The sequence below is a fragment of the Gigantopelta aegis genome, chromosome 4 (genome assembly GCF_016097555.1).
Source record: "Gigantopelta aegis isolate Gae_Host chromosome 4, Gae_host_genome, whole genome shotgun sequence".
Classification (NCBI taxonomy): domain Eukaryota; kingdom Metazoa; phylum Mollusca; class Gastropoda; order Neomphalida; family Peltospiridae; genus Gigantopelta; species Gigantopelta aegis.
In genome coordinates, this window is record NC_054702.1 from 74,793,250 (window position 1) to 74,806,917 (window position 13,668).

Consider the following 13,668-nt stretch of genomic DNA (forward strand, 5'->3'; position numbering starts at 1 on the left):
CGATCCCTTGCTACTAATGGAAAAATGTAGCGCGTTTCCTCTCTAAGACTATATGTGGAAATTACCAACTGTTCGACATCCAATAGCCGATGATAAATAAATCAATGTGCTCTAGTGGTATTGTTAAACAAAACAAACTTTAACTTTGTTTTAGAGACAATACGATGACAGTCCTGACAGGCATAAACAATAATCATGGCGCCTGTCGCTTGCCTCATTTGATGAAGCTGGGGTGTCGTTAAACATCCATTCTTTCTTTCTTTGCTTTTATTTGATGAATTCTGGAACAGTCCTAAAACCCGACGCATATCTCTTCGATTCTGTCTTACGATAATATCGTATTAAACAGCCTATCTTGCATCAAAGTGAGATAACAAAACGATTCGATTTCCGTCAGGGTAGGGACTGTCTAACGTTGGAATCGATATCGGGGCTGGGAGGGGGGAGGGGTCTGACATGTAATATTATTTCCTCCGACAACCCCCACCCGTTTATACTGTGCCACAAAAATCAAAATGTTTGTGGTCGGCGGAAAAATTTGCAGACTTAGGCGCTCTCGTCAGAAACCTGAACTGCCCCGACGTCTTCCGACATTTTGTCTCTTTTTTTCAGCACAATGTATATCTATTTATATATTTTAATTAATTTTCCTGGATTAAAAGGACATCAAAGTATGCCAGACAGATGTCGTTCCCGGTATCATATATCCACGACTATGATTATATCGCTCCACGGGTGGGTTGTCAAAGAAAACGTTTTTCTCTCGACGCTGATTCCATAGAACAACAACCCCTACCCCAGAAAAAATCAGATAGTAAGGAATCTCACATTATCGCGATATTGGACGTTTAATCCGATTCCATCACACATTTATCGTACGACGGAATCGCATCTAGATATATGCCCGGCTTTAAGTTCATTGCCACCGTCCCTACCAGACAATTATTTAACTGCGTGGAATATAGGGAAATGGGCTACTGTGGTGCAAAGGATCTGTCGCCTATGCCAGTTCTACATGGGGTGCGATGGATCGAAAATGACACAAGGGGGAAGCTGTACATATGCTTAGGTCATCATAATACAAGGACAAAATGCGATTGGCCAGGCCAAGTTTACCAGGAACAGAATAGCACGACCATGTAAATATTTGGTTGGCTAAGATAGCGTTGGTTGCGTAGCCCATGCTTGCAATAAGATATTAGGATATCCATATAGGATTAAATTGTTGTCGAAAAAAAAGAAGTAAAGTTTGTTTTATTTAACGACGCCGCTAGAGCACATTGATTTTTTTAATCTTATCATCGGCTATTGGACGTCAAACATATGGTCATTCTGACACTGTTTTTAGAGGAAACCCGCTGTCGCCACATAGGCTACTCTTTTTTACGACAGGCAGCAAGGGATCTTTTATTTGCGCTTCCCACAGGCAGGATAGCACAAACCATGGCCTTTGTTGAACCAGTTATGGATCACTGGTCGGTGCAAGTGGTTTACACCTACCCATTGAGCCTTGCGGAGCACTCACTCAGGGTTTGGAGTCGGTATCTCGATTAAAAATCCCATGCCTCGACTGGGATCCGAACCCAGTACCTACCAGCCTGTAGACCGATGGCCTGCCACGACGCCCCCGAGGCCGGTAAATTGTTATCGACGACAAGCGCCTAGCCAGTTCGCCAGGTGATTCGGCCAAAAGTACTTTCTCGCCCTAACGACTATCAACCACTTCAGGTTCAGAAAAAAACTAGGTGCTATTCTATGTGAATGTTAAAGTTTGTTTTGTTTAGCTACACCATTACATCACATTGATTTCACATATTATTGGATGTCAAATATTTGGTAATTTTTACTCGAAGTCAGAGGAAACCTGCTACATAATGTTTTCAATTAGCAGTAAGGAATTTTTATATGATTTGTTCCACAGATGACAGCACATACCACGGCCTTTGATATACCGGTTGTGGGGAATCAAAGGTCAGAAAGTGAGTCTATCAAGGGCAGTCGATCCTACGAGCTATGTAAAAGAGCATATAATCCAAACAATTAAGTCAATTCACGCGTTCAGATCTTATTTCGTCTCAAGGTCCTTGTAACAATAAGGTCGCGAGTATCTATGAATCAAAACTACTTCGCCTTGATTATAGCATACACTGGTCCATCGATATGTACTCTTACTCCTTTCAGAAGATGGTTTCTTTGTAATAATAAATGTGTTACAATAAAATACTAAATAACAAATTAATGATGGACTATGCAGGTAGCCTAATTAGAAGCGTTTTGAAAGGTTTTTCGGTGGTGAAAAACACATTTTGTGTTTTATTTACTGCACTGAAACGTAATAACTAAATATGCTGAACGCACCACTATATTTTGAGTTGTCTTTGCTATCACGCGTGAGGTTGCTATATAAATCAATAACCCTAACCCTTGCTTACAAGTTTGGGGTTGTTTATTGACTACTAAAAGACATTCAGTTATACAAAATCATTCAAATGTATTATTTTTCTTCTAATATCCTTTTTACAAGTACAGATCTGAGTGATACGCTTTTAATGGAATTTAATATATTTTCCCATGCATATAATCTTTAAAACCACAAAGTGTCAAATGGCAGGATTCGAACCTGCTGCACCGATTCGCATGACATTTGACAGACAACAATAACCAATACCAAACGTGACTCTTATGTCTTAAGACAGAGGCGGTCACTTTAACCAGGAAGAGAAATAAACCTAAGTTTCCTAAAACAGGTACAGGTGGTCGTTTGAACAAGCAGAAAACAAAAGAACATTATTTAAGGTGACCTCTAAAATAGGTAGATACTTAATAGAGTCGGCCGCTGTAACAGGTAAAAAATTATTTAAAGAGAACCTCTAGAACACGTGGCTTGATAACGGACGTTGACGGTTTTAGTACAGAACATTATTACTACGGTAGTCTCTAAAACCGGTGACTGCTTAAACTAGGTGACCGCTTCAGTAAGGTTGATATCATAAATCTCACAGCACTCGTACTTTCTTAGTGCAGCTTTGAGCTAGATCTCGGTGCACCAATAGAAGTAGAGAACGGAAAACAAACGAGCGAATCTAGTGATGTTGTACAATTATTGACCAGTTCTGTTTGCGGCAGTGATAAAAGTGCAGATGGTTCAAACGCTATGTAGTGAAATAGGCCGGAGTGCGGTCTCTGGCGCTAGTCGAGGATTTGACGTCGCTGGCGAAATACCGCTTTGTTATTCTCCCAGTCAGCTACGGTGAAGGTAAGTGTACGCTTTCTTACCATTGATCTTTACAGTAACTGTCGCACCTGGGAAATGAATAAGAGGTGTTAGATATATTATGTCGTAGTAATATACATAGTAGTAGTAGTAGTAGTAGTAGTAGTAGTAGTAGTAGTAGTAGTAGTAATGAAAGTAGTAGCAGTTGCAGTAGTGATAGTAGTAGTAGTAAGGTGTTTTATTCGTGTGTAAGTTTGAGTTAATGTATTTTCGTATGTATGTATTGATGTATGAATATCTATATAATATTGTATGTAAGGTTGGACTATTACATACATATATTTTAACGCACTGGCGCAGAGGATAATCAAGTCCTTTCTGGCCTCAAAAACTCTCATACCGATGCTGTTGTATGTATGTATGTCTGTATGTATTTATGTATGTGAGAGGCATGCGTAGGTGCGTACATATAGATATATCCATTCATTCACGGATGGATGAATGGATGGGTGGACGGATGGATGGACGAATGGATGGACGGATGTTAGGTAGGTATGTATGTAGGTAGGTAGGTAGGTAGATAGGTGGATAAGTAGGTAGCTGGATAGTCGTTAAACAAACCAAACTAAATAAATTTCGTTGTTATTTTGTAAACAAAGTCTGGTAATTCTAAATGCAGGTAGTTTCTTTCAGTGTAAAATGTCCATGCGTTATTAATTTAATTATTGAAGGGAGGGTAACGTAGCCCAATGGTAAAGCACTCGCTTGATGCGCAGTTGATCTAGGGTCGATCCCCGTCGGTGGGCCAATTGGGCTATTTCTCGTCCCATCCATTGCACCACGATTGGTATTTCAAGGGTCATGGTATTAGCTATCTTGTCTGTGGTGCATATAAAATATCCCTTGTTACTATTGTTTGGAAAATGTTGCGGGTTTCCTATCTAAGACTATGTGTCAAAATTAACAAATCTTTGACATCCAATAGCCGGTGATTAATAAATCAATGTGCTCTAGTGGTGTCGTTAAAAACAACTTTTTTAAATATTAAAAGTTTTGACGTCTATTCCTTACGATGTGAAGGGGTGAGATCTAGCTCATTTGGTAGTTAAGTTTAGTTTGTTTAACGACAGCACTAGAGCACATTGATTAATTAATCATCAGCTACTAATTATATTTCAAACATTTGGTAATTCAGACATATAATCTTAGAAAGGAAACCCGCTACATTTTTCCATTAGTAGCAAAGGATCTTTTATATGCACTTTCCTACAGACAGGAAAGCACATACCACGGCCTTTGGTCAATTGTGGTGCGCTGGTTGGAACGTGAAAAAATCAATCAGTTTATTGGATCCAGTTGTTGGTTCCATCCTGCGACGCAAGCACCTCAAGCGAGCACTCAATCGACTAAACTGTATCCCGTCCTTCATTCGGAAGAGCGCTCACCTGAGGTGCTTGGATGGTAAAATCGGGCCCCTCGTAGGAGCCATTCTTTGATTGTTTTTCTCCGATCCAATAGGTGCCTCACAACTTGTAAATCAAAGACCGTGGTTCGTGATGCCCTGTCTATGGCAAGTGCATAACAAGACGTCTTGCAACCAATGAGAAAATTTAGCCAGGTTTCTCTGAAGACTACGTGTTAGAATTACCACGTTTCACATCCAGTAACCGATGATTAATTAATCAATGTGCTCTAGTGGTGTCGTTAATACAAAACAAACCTTTACGATGTGAAAACTATATTCGAGTCGGGTGTTAAACCCACCAGGTATTTCCAGGCATGTAACCTCTAGAGTCTGTGTACTTGCCGGTGCAATTTACTCAAAACATGGCAAAAGATCACGTTGTTCCAGTTTGAAGCTTCCCTGTCTGGCACAAGGATGGAGGAAAGGCTGATTTTCATGACATGTCTGACAAGCAATGTAAAGGCGGGAAAACAGCTGCATATCTCTCTTTAATGAGACTACCTTCAGTTTTTCTTTAGGCTGGGATTTTGCTGATGAGCTGCCAAATAATGGCAACTTGTTGCGGGAGAGGACGTTTTACGCTCAATGAGCCTTTCTTGCACACATTATTCCAAAGCTTTCTTCCCCATCTTCTGCACATTGTGCACACTGTCAGAAACTGATGTCTTCTGTGTCGAGGACCACAATGTTAGTGGTTTCTTCAGGTAACGGATTACCAAGCTCCTCGATAACTGACTGATCTGACATCGTTGTCGAAGGACTTGGTCGTGATGCAACATTTGAGCTTTGCTGGCATGGTGCTCCTGAGCCATCTCAAACTCACCACAGTTTGTTATGTTTCACGACACCACTGGCGCTCATTGATGTATTAATTATCGACTTATGGATGTCAGACATGCGGTAATTTTGGCATATAGGAAACCCGCTACATGTTCCCATTAGTAGCAAGGGATTTTTTATATGCACCATTCTACAAAAAGATAGCACAGTCCGATCGTGCATCAAATAAGCGCTGTGCCACTGGGCTACGTCTCGCTCCTTAAACTCACCAATCACTCTTGCAATCGCAGGGCCAGCAACCATCCATCGGGATTGTCCATCGGACAAACATGCTCCTCCATTTCCCTTGATGCGTGCGTTATTCTGCTCACGTACCTGGTCCGTGGCAATGGAGGAAAATATACACCTACTCTTTTGCACTGTGAACATTCCAACTCGGAATTCTTCCAACACTTGATGGTGTGTCCTATGAAGGCCTAAGAAGTTTGGTTCTTCTTTGACAACATTCCTTGAATAATAAGTGTTGATCTTTGTCAGCTGCTCTTGCATAGTCATCATATCCGTGATGCTGCAACATGCGCAGCTCGCAGGAAGAAACCTGCTGTTCCGGCTGAAGCAATGTCCGCTTGAACCAATGCTTCTACCTAGCTACTTCCTGCTAACCAGTCACCTGCTGTCTTCAGTGCAGCTATTTCAATCTGCAATCCTCCAAACAGAATAACAAATTTATCCTTTTCGTATTTCTAGGTCCATTGATATCGTTACAACTTAATGAGATATTGAGCAAAATAGCTTGTGGGTGACGGCCATCTTGGACTTCAAGATGGCAGCCACATATTCAATGTCACCATTGCATTGCTAGACCCCTAAAATGTGGGTCTAGGCGTTAAAACTGTATTGATATATTTACTCCTTAATACGATATTGAGCAAAATAACTTGTGAAATGTGGCCATCTTGGATTTCAAGCTGACAACCACATATTCAATGTCACTATTGAATTCCTAGACTTCTAAAATGTATTTCTAGGCGTTAAAACTGTACTGATATCTTTACTACTTAATACGATATTGAGCAAACTAGGTTTTTTTATATAGATATAATATAATGAATTCAATATGTCAGTCAATATAACAAACAAACTGTGTCGAAATTCTACAAAACATTATTATTTCAGCTGAAATAATAGTTGTATTCGCAGATTTCGTAACCAGTTGATGCATCTAGTACAACAATTAAAAGTACTTATGAAAACATGAACGTTTTCATTCATTAGGGGTCAGTATGCTAATGGTAAATTGCATCTCATTGCATATATAATTAAACACAAATGAGATGCAGTATTTTCGTTATCACAGTCAACCAAAGCACGAGCCATAATTAAAATCATACAAACCTGATTAGTATTAAAATATATCTCGGTAGTATAAAAATGTCTAACATTTGGGCAATGTTTTCTGAAATCTACGGGGACCAGACAATATTCATTGGTACAATATGGGTCTCAATTCTTTGTTGTTCTTTTTTATGTTTTACATAACGGTTCACTCAACACATTTTAACTTCCACTGTTATATGGCGGTGGACGTAATGTTAAGAACCACATAAATAATGAGAAAGGAAACCCGTTGCCGCCCTTCTATGAACTGCTCTATTCGATTAATAGCAACTGATTTTTATATGTCCCATCTCACATGGTATCACATTACCAGGATTATCAGATTTGCATTACAAAAGAAAGTGAATTTTAATGCGGGATTAAGTTAGCCATGTTTGTATTCAGTAACATTAATTAAGTAAATTTTCAAGGAATTATGTTTTAAACCTAGAGGAAAATGAATGTAATGTTTATAGCATTAATACCAATAGCGATCCAGAAAGTATTATCGTTTAATTATTATTATCGCAAGTGTTAATATAACATGGACCGGAAGTGTTTCGGAAGGTTACATCATATAGCCACGCAGACGACAAGTCTATGTCCTCAGAGAATAAAAGTCACTTTCATTTTTGCATTACATCATATTAACTCACTTTTCGGTGTGATATTATTGCATCGTAGTTAGATATGGAACGATGTTTTAACATTATACACAGTATTTGTCACACAAATATGGAGATGTTTTCTTTGCTTCTTATAATGGATGCCAAGCTAGTCCATCTATAATGGACTGATAATTAATAAAGGGTTCGATGTGCTGAGGAAACAGATAACATGTCTTATGAATGTGTTAAGTGACAGATTGAAAGATACAGGTGCGAAATACCATGCAAACGCAGGTGAGAACCATCTTATTTTAAAATGTATTGGACCAAACCAAATCTCATAGACGACAATAGCAAATGTGGCTAACGCTGCTACATGCCACGTTTTCATCAATCTTTAAATAAGAAAAAAAATAACGTTATGATGCAAGTTTGAGAATATACTAGAAAGCACTCTTGACTATAGTCCTGCAGCAGAGGCCCCCAAAAGTGAAGTGTACCAGGGCCGGAAGTATAACATTTGTCACCATAGTGGAAATTAATATCTGGGGTACAGAGTTCATGAAAATATAAGATGACATTTTGTAAAGTTGATGGAAACAAGATGGCGGGCATTTTCCCAAATGGTCGCCGGTCCATCAATAAAAGTGTACATCTTTAGAACTACAACACTTAGAAAGGTGATTTTGGTGTTAAAACTGATGTTTATGGAGTCAATAAGTTCATCAAAACGGTTTGTTATTCTGTCAGATAATTGGTTGTCAAACAGTGAAAATTACTGATGAAAATGGCGGTGTTTTTGGCATCACAATCCAATAATTTGTGTTGGAAAGACACTTTTTATGTTAATGTTACATTTTAATAATTGATTTATTTGACATGTTTTGAAGAATACTAAAACAAAATTTAAACAAACATTATAATTGTTCGTCTAAAATTATATATCAAGATGGGGTATATATGCTATACCATTGAACAATTCATTGCTCATTGAGTTACAAGCATTGTTGTCATTATAGAGCTATTAGCACTCACAAGTTACCACAACTACAATACCAAAACATGAACGAATTAATAATGAATTAATAATGAATGAATGAATGAATGAATGAATGAATGAATGAAATGAATGAATGAATGAATGAATGGATGAATAAATGAATAATGAATGAACGAATGAGTTGTTAACAAATCCATAATACGAAAACCACTGAGAGTAATATACTCTTCGAAAGAAGAAACGCAAAACCACATTGTCGTAACATTTGGAGAATTGATTTAATTATTGAATGGTGAGTCCGATAATTACCAAATGTTGCAGGATTGTTCACAATTCACTCTAGTCCATTGTGAGTAAGTGATAGGACACACCACCAAGGTCAAGGTCATCTGGAGTCAATACCGGGTGTGGCCTCCGCGTGTGTTGACAACTGCCTGGCACCGCCTGCCCATTGAAGCAACCAGAGTACGGATGACGTCCCGGGGGATGGTGGCCCACTCGGCCTGCAAGGCTGCTGCCAGCTCGGGCAGGGTCTGGGGCTGTGGTTGTCGCTGTCGGAGGCGTCGGTCCAACTCGTCCCATAGATGCTCAATTGGGTTCAAATCCGGTGATATCGATGGCCAAGGAAGGACATTAATGTTGTTGTTCTGTAGGAAAGCCGTTGTGAGACGTGCTGTGTGAGGCCTGGCGTTGTCATGTTGGAACACTGCGTTGGCGTTGGCCATAACTGGAACGATGTGTGGCCGGAGGATCTGGTCAATGTAGCCCTGTGCATTCAGGTTGCCCTGCACGTGGACCAGGTCAGTTCTGCCATTGTGTGAGATGGCTGCCCACACCATGACACTACCCCCGCCGAATCTGTCCACTTCCTGCACGCAGTTTGCCGCATAACGTTCACCACGACGCCTATACACGCGACATCTTCCATCATGACGTCGGAGCAGAAATCGGGACTCGTCACTGAACCACACCTGTCTCCATCGCAGTTGAGGCCATTGTCGATGAATCTGGCACCACTGCAGTCGGAGTCGACGGTGTTGTGGTGTTAAGATGACACCTCGAACTGGACGTCTGGCACGAATTCCTACCTCACGTAGGCGGTTCCGTACGGTCTGGTCGGATATCCTGCGCAAACCTGGTATTGCTGCGGCTGTGGAGGTGGCAGTAGTCAATCGTTCCCGAAGGTGGCGTACCCGGATGTAGCGGTCCTGCCCGGGGGTAGTGACCCGTGGTCGACCGGATCTAGGGAGGTCACGTGTTGATCCATGTTGCTGGTAACGGTCCCACAGTCTGGAGATGGTGCTTGGGGACACATGGAATGCCCTGGCAACGGCCGTTCTGGATTCGCCTGCGTCTAGTCGGCCGATGGCATTGTTTCTCTGCGGTTCACTGAGACGTGGCATGTCCTGGATTGTCAACTGTCGGCCAGATACAGAGGCCAGGCAAGCGAACACCCTGCACTTTTATACTGTCGGTGTTCATGTTGCACGTGCAGACAACGCACGTGCAGTGGTGACATGGTTTGCACGTGGCTGCGTTTTTGCGAATATTCACATTTTGGAACTTTATTGTACAGTAGCTGCGTTTTATCGAATGTAACCGTGGGAATGTGTTTGGGACATGCAATGACCTTATATTCACAAAGCATGAACCGGTAGGAAACATAAAATCGGAGGTATAACCCATTTGTACCCTTTTGCGTTTCTTTTTTTGAAGAGTATATATAAATTGAGTACACAGTGCCCTGCATACTACCGTCCTCATACTGGTTATCATCTGGTACACTGGCGGCTTCATCTCCACATGCAACATCATCATCTGGTTCATTTGTTGCCTGATGTTCTGCATGGTTATCCATTGTCAAAGCATGATCTCTTTGAAGCACAAGAAATGGACAGTCTCTTTCGTATCACGTTGTTCAGCAATTCTGGATAACATCAAACCTGGTTCATTAGCTTGGATACTACATACCCATAAAATATTTTTCTTTTCAAAACTCTTGGCAGCATTTCCAAACTCACGTTTGTGTGTGGTGACGTGTCGCGATGTCATCACTGCTATGTAGGTTAAAGCCGTCTTCATTTTGGGTAGCTTATTTGGTGAATTCCATTGTGACTTATGGGACATTTGATCAATAATTCCCAAAGTGTAGGAGAATTTTTTTTAAATTTAAATAAATAATTGTGTGGTCTATCACGAATTAAATGGGAAGTATTTATCTTTCTGAAAATTATAAAACGTTATGGTAACTTGATTCGTTTTGTCAAGAAGACATATGGAAGATTTACGGACCACGTCTTTTGACAGAGTGCACTGAAGATGTAATCACTATCTCAGCTTGAAAGACAGACTTTTGTATACAACCCTTTTACTAGCTACATATTGCAATTCTACATTAAGATCCGTTTTGAGAAAAATATATCTTTCACTTTTAATACTGCTTAATTTTCTAGTGTAACTGATGGGACAAACACATGTGACTAATGAGATGCTATTCCTACAAAACCATAAACGTTTTTGTGATGCATATGGTTTGTCAATATTCTAGTAAGCCATTTTAAAAATGAACTGATAACTATGTTTGTTTCAGAATGTGGAATCATTATACATTTCATTTCATTTATGTGTATGATTTGTCAGTGAACTAAATTTAAAAACTTTGTGAAAATGGAACTTTACCATGGAATTACAATTTGCAAGCACACTATCCTTACTGACAATCTAATATTGAAGATTGGTCAGCGAAGCGCAATGTGCATTTTCATACAGGGACCCAATATTTGGTGGCCGTCAACTTTTCTTCCTAAAACAATATCCTTTGTGTTCCCAAGTCTGCAATCAACTGCAACTGGTCAGCTTTCTTCATCATTAAATAGAACATTTTCCGTGTCACAGCCAAATGATGGTTCTGTATTGCTTATTCCTTGGTTGGTTGATGTAAACCAGTTAAGACTGGCATATATTATTTCCATATATGAGAATATAATAATAGTTATGATATATAATAGTCAAATTATAATATTAGACAAAGCCCGCATGTGTCTATACAAAGTACATGGTCAAACATCTAGGTATCAGTCTGAACGACACGAAGATGTGTCTCAGTGTTGAACAGGACTAGACAAGTAAATATTACAATATATGGCAGTTGTGAAGTCAATATATTCAAACACGAATTAGGCTGACATCCGAATTGTGCTACATGCAAAATGTACTTCAGGAAAGAGGACACAATACATTGTAATAAGCAGTGATATTCTCGTATTGCTTCTGTATTACAGTAACACGAGTATAGTTAGAGTAAAGAAAATACATGTATATCTCCTCACATGCAATGAAAGAACATATTCCAGTCATACCTGGTATAAACCAGCACTTGCTATGTATGACCAGCTAAAGCGTATGCAGCACTGTAATATGATTTCTTCATCCTCCCTATAACTGGCTGCAACAGTCATGGGAAACACTAAGCATACTGCATAATAATAAAGAAAGTTGAACAGTTTTAGTCGTTCCCAACCTGGACATATTGTTTTAGGAATACAAATGGTAGCTGCCAGGTTTATTTGGCCCTGTTCAGTAACGCTGACTGCGCATTGTTAAACAATATTCAGTGAGACATTGTCAATAAGAAGAGTATCTTTGCAAAGAAATGGCCACCAGCTGAAGACACATGCACATGCAGACTGCACTGATACCAGTTGGCATAGCGATAAACACCATGCCCATGAATGAGGATTCCATCACGTTTGATTTCGAGAAAACACTTAAATGGTAGGGTTTACAAAACCTAATGAAACAGACTATATGCAGTAATTGATTCAAAATTGCTGAACATCCTTGTGTGCACTAGGCGACCCTTTTTTATATACACATATACTTTAAAGTGCTAATTTCTTGACATTGGACAACCTTAGACAGCAGCATGCAGATTTATCCAATGGATTCACCATATTGTTTTGTTGCATGTGATCCACCAACACAAGTTATGTCAGTTGAGTTAAAGTATGTTTTGTTTAACAATATCACTGGAGCACATTGATTTAAAATCATTGGCTTTTGGATGTCAAACATTTGGTAATTTTAACATAGAGTCTTAAAACAGGAAACCCGCTGCATGTTTCCATTAGTAGTAAGGGATTTTATATGTGCACCATTCCACAGCCTTTGATATACCAGTTGTGATGCACTGGCTGGAACGAGAAATAGTCCAATGAGACGGGGATCGATCCCAAACCGACAGCGCATTAGGCGAGCGCTTTACCACTGAGCTACGTCCTACCCCGTCAGTTGAGAAGGAATCTGATGAAGTAGTATATACTATGTATTATGTACAACACACTGAGGTCAGTTGAGAAGGAATCTGATGAAGTAGTATATACTATGTATTATGTACAACACACTGAGGTCGTTTTGTAAACAATACTCAAGGTTTTTTTTACCAGAGTTTTACTAAACATTCTTTCATTAATTAATTAATTAATTCATTCATTCATCCATTAATTCATTCATTTAAACATACACTCAATCACTCAATCACTCATTCACTCACTAATTCATCCATTCGTGTATTTATTCAGGCTACATTGGTTAGGTGTTTGTGGATGCCGATAAGTGTATAATTATAACAACGCTTTTTTTCACTGGGGAGCCATTGATCAGTAGCATGATATATGTCGGTATCTTTATCTATTATTTTATACAATTATTTACAATTTGCAGTTATATTTTATTTTAATAATTTTTAAAACATGCAAACTAAATTTAGCAACAATCTAAAATTAACATTTGACATAAAATTAGTTTTTTCTAAAGACATGTTAGAAATATTTTTAGATTTTTATACCATAATTACCGTCCTTTTAGTCAGCCATTAGTCAACACAGTATCTGACAGTATTACAAACAGTTTTAATGAACTCATTGAGCCCATAAACATCTATTTTGACACCAAGATCACATTTCCAAGTGCTGTAGGTCTGAAGATAAACACTTTTTATAATGACTGGCGGTCATTTTGAAAAACAGCCGCCATCTTGTTCGCACCAAATTTAGAAAACTCCACACACTAGAGATTAATTTCAGCCATAGTAAAGTAAAGTTTGTTTTTATTTAACGACGCCGCTAGAGCACATTGATTTTTTATCTTATCATCGGCTATTGGACGTCAAACATATGGTCATTCTGACACTGTTTTTTTTTAGAGGAAACCCGCTGTCGCCACA

At 39.2% G+C, this 13,668-nt stretch overlaps 1 protein-coding gene across 1 annotated transcript in view; it reads left to right on the top strand.

Annotated features, from left to right (window-relative positions):
• Positions 1 to 3,129: 3,129 nt before the first annotated feature.
• The window catches only part of LOC121372266 (probable cytochrome P450 49a1), a 41,145-nt gene continuing 30,606 nt past the window's right edge, over positions 3,130 to 13,668 (top strand). The window contains exon 1 of the mRNA XM_041498556.1: positions 3,130 to 3,256. The gene's annotated coding sequence lies outside the window, so the exon portion shown is untranslated. The remainder of the gene's footprint in view (positions 3,257 to 13,668) is intronic.